General features: G+C 39.2%; 1 long non-coding RNA gene across 1 annotated transcript; it reads right to left on the bottom strand.

Annotated features, from left to right (window-relative positions):
• Nucleotides 1-650: 650 nt before the first annotated feature.
• Nucleotides 651-3,745, bottom strand: LOC119305532. Its single transcript, XR_005148701.1, has 3 exons — nucleotides 3,635-3,745; nucleotides 2,733-3,523; nucleotides 651-1,780 (listed from the first exon to the last, which is right to left on the bottom strand). It is a non-coding gene; the product is annotated as an uncharacterized LOC119305532 (long non-coding RNA).
• Nucleotides 3,746-4,292: the final 547 nt, after the last annotated feature.

Genomic DNA, 4,292 nt, shown 5'->3' with positions numbered 1-4,292 from the left:
TGGGACCCACCAGCTACATCTTTGCACACAAGGAAGTGCCTGACAGTCGGAACCCACCTGGTCGAAGCATACGTAGCGTTGTCATTCTGGTCACGAACGTGTACGTACATACTGGTGGATGTAGAGGCACCCACGTGCCGTAGTAGAGGCGCGCACATGTCATAGTAGAGGCGCGCACGTAGCATGTACACGTACATACAACGGCCAGGGTGCAAGAAAGAAAATACGTCCACGCACGTACATATGGGCAGGGTCTCGAACGCCTACTCGTGCATATGTACAGCTAGGGCTCGTGTACATGGCTGGGTCGGAACGGAGAAACCGCGTCGTCGTCTCCCTATAAAAGAAAAATATTTGGATGGTGAATTCACAAGCCAAGGACAACTGAAGTTGCTTATATGACATACCAGGTATGAGTGTGATTGATGTATACATGGATTTTAAATTTCTATATTTTTGAGCTCATCCATGATAAGATCTATAGTCTTCCATCTATGTTTTATACGGATCACCAGAATCAACATATGCCACAGGAACTCCATGGCACTAAAACATAGCATGACTTGCAAGTTTCATGTTCCCTCAGATATAATATTTCATTCAGCGCGCATCAACTGAAAAGGATAAATTCTATATAAAGTCCAGAAAAAATAAAATAGCAAAGTAGGAGTAATCGAAGTTATATTTGTATCAACAGTAAGCCATTTTTGCTTGACTGCTATCATACTAATTCAGGATGCATTCTCAAGGGAGCAAAAAGAAAGCAAACTAATTTTCCGAGTACATTACAAACACACCGGGATAAGAAAATCTAATTGAGGCATCATACTGTCAGGAGCCGAGCAATGGTAACCTCATGGTGAAAATACTACATACACAACCATGTCTTCCCAAACTCATCTAATACTTCCTTCAATTATTGCTCTGCAATGTTCCAGATCTCAATGTCTGGTGACTTAATAAATAAACACTGGCCCCACCAATGAACTGGTCCACTGGTCATACATGTGTAAAAAACAAGGTAAAACATACGATCAATATCTAACGGCTGGGGGACAAGAGGTGGGAAATTCACCGTGATAGAACACCCAGAAAGGGGCCAATCTGGGGAGCTCCATGGAGGCAAGTTGGCTAGCCTCCTTATAGGTTAGGTTAGAATGCATCAGTCATATGATTGCCTAGGCATGCATCCACAAATAACAAATTTCAACTTGTATGAGCTTAATCACATGTTGCTGCTAAGATGCAAGTGAACATATATAGTAAGCCATATGGGATGTTCTGATGCTCCTTTTCAATAATAATCATATTATGCACTGCAACATCAATAGGCTAACCATGATATTTTGCAACAATTTGAGCATTTAATAATATTATGAAGGTACATGAAAGATGACCATCACAGTTCTTGCTCCAAGCTAACAAACCATACATATTTTAGCCATTGCATCCCTCTGATATTGTCTCGTAAGTACTTAAAACAACATCCTAGTAGGACTATTGCTTAGTTATATTCAGACCATTAATCTAAGACTTCAATTTGTGTGCACCTTATCATTATATTTATGCTCATGTTTGACCAATCCAATTAGAGCATTAAAGTTACAAAAGGGTTTTTCACCTATCAAAAAATTCAAACGCACATAGAAGGGAACTGGGCAAAGGTTCAAACTACCTTCACCAAGGACTGGCAAGGTACTGTAGCTTCCATACACACCAATATAGCGCAACTATATACATCCATACAAAACGTAAGCATCTCTCCTATGGACCTGGTCACCTGGGTACACAAAAAAGGACAACAAAATTAACATTAGTTAACAGTAGCTAACACAAGCAGAGCATAACACACACAAAAGGGAAGTAAGAGCTAATCATTGGAAACAGAAACATAGAAGGGAACTGGGAGTAGGTTCAAATGAAATAGGCCAAAGCCATATGCAAGTGTAAATACTAAATACTATAGGCAGATGAAAGTGGAGTCATGTATTTAAAATTGACAAGGACGATGCATGACCACTTGCAACTGATCTGTGGTGCTTAATTTGCATATATCAATTAGTTCATCAAGGACGTAGGGGTGGAGATGGAGAAAGCAAGGAACCTAACAACATTTAGAAAACACATTTGCAACAATTTGAATAAAACCAAATAGGAGCCGCAAGGTTCGCCCCTCGGGGGATAATCGAGATTCACCATATGGCTAGGGCAATTAGTTCATCACTGAATTTGAAAGAAAACAAATATGCCTAGCCAGTTTAAGAAAAATCAAAGATCAGTCCCATTAATGTTGCTGCTGTACACACACATTCCTACAGATTCCAGTTTCGGACAGATTCAGTACAATCCAGGTTTTAGTCAACATAAATTCAGATAAGCATCAAAGTTTAGTCCTAGTAACTCTACTGCTGCATACGTACATTCAGACAGATTTAGTACAAACAGGCTCCGCAATTCAGATACATACATTTTTGGTCTATGTAGGCTAGCATTTTTAATATAGAAAACAGAGTGCTTTCGAATGAAATGCATATGCACAACACTACATCCAACTATTCATATAAATTCATAGAACTTAATCTTCATTACATACACACATACAATATATGCATCACACCTTCTAGTAGCAATGTCACACAGAAATCATTATTGTCATTCTTCTGTACATAAGCACATAATCATTATAGATTTTGAAATTATAATCTTCAGTGCATAAACAAAAAAGCTAGTACCTGCAGCAAACATGTTCATTTGCATCATCTTGTGGCCCTTCTTTATCATCAAGATAATATCCATACGCATATGTTCATTGCAGCACTTGTCTACATTCTATAACCTGCTTATTCCTTGGAGCTGAACTTTGAGCCTATTTACTCGAAGTTAAATTGAGAGAGTTGCATTAAGTCAGTACAATGTAAAAAGAATATAAGAAATAGGACTGAGAGGCATATGAGTTATCTCAACATCTTATCAAGAACTTTATATATATCCCTATCAAAAATTACAATGGATATCACCAGGAAGAAACATTTCAGCCTCTAACTGAACCATTCAGCCTCTTATTATTTTGAGCAAACAGGCTACAAAAAGTAAGTGCAGTCATGAATGTCACTTGTCATTTTTTTAAGTTGGTGAAAAGTCCAGTATTCTAGGCAATCCACTGTGCAGACAAGATATCATCTATCAGCCTGCTTAACTGAGTTCAGTTATGGGGTGTTCCTTGCAGTTCAAAGAAGTCATGCAAACATCCAATGAGCCTAGTTTCCCAAACCAACTTCTATGCGACAAATAAGTTAAGATAACCTTTTTAACATTTGGAAAAGGGACATATAACTCAGGGGCACACCACAGATTCTTGCTCATTCAAATAAAGGGCATTTGCTGGCTTGCTCTATTATAATGTGATAGATAGATCATTCACTAAGTGTTTCAAAAAAGAAGTTATTTTGCAGTCGAAAGAATAAAAAATTAAGCAGAAACCTTTCTCGCCAAGTTCTAACGTGGTGAACTCCTTCCATAGACCCTACAGACAAAGATGAACACAAAGCACGGTCAGTCCAGGAAACATGCAGAGTCAGATTAAATGTGAGTAATCCAATCCGAACCAAGATCTCAGGCGATGACAAGCACTCACCTCGATCTTGTCGAGCTTGCCCTCATTCAGAACCTTGAAAATGGCGAACCCAGTGGGCGTCTCAAACAACACCAACATCTCCAACCAAACCGCAACTCAACCCACTTGGATCGCAAGCACAACCACACAACCAAATCAACTCAAAGACCCAAAAATTCATAAAACAAAGTAGGGTACCAGTGGCTGGGACGCTCCTTGTTCGTCCAGGTACACCTACTTTGCTTAGATAACCAATTAGTAAAAGAAATCATAATCCACATCAAAGTTACAATATAGACAGTACTGAAAAATCCAGAAGTAGTAATAGAGGATTTCATATTAGCCATTACTAAACTGCATATCAACCATAGATTTTGTTCAACCATTAATTCTACAGCCTAGGTGTTGCTCCTGCTATTTTTTCACTCTTAATTCGCTTCATTTTTTGCAATCTCCCACATCAAGGCCATGAACAAGAATCGCAAGAGGAAAATCAGCCCCAAATCAGATAAGCTAATGGAGAAATCTGTCATTGTTTTGCCAACAGAATCAAATCAAACAAGAGAGGAAAGCTACATGAAAACAAACCACGCAACACTCTCTTCCTTGGCCCACCTTGTTCAGCTCCTGGCATCCGGTCATCGCTCCCATGCTCCCTGCCACCGTCGCCATTTTAGCC

The sequence above is a fragment of the Triticum dicoccoides genome, chromosome 5B, assembly GCF_002162155.2.
Source record: "Triticum dicoccoides isolate Atlit2015 ecotype Zavitan chromosome 5B, WEW_v2.0, whole genome shotgun sequence".
NCBI lineage: Eukaryota > Viridiplantae > Streptophyta > Magnoliopsida > Poales > Poaceae > Triticum > Triticum dicoccoides.
Note: the sequence above shows the minus strand (reverse complement) of the source record. Positions and strands in the feature narration are given on the sequence as shown.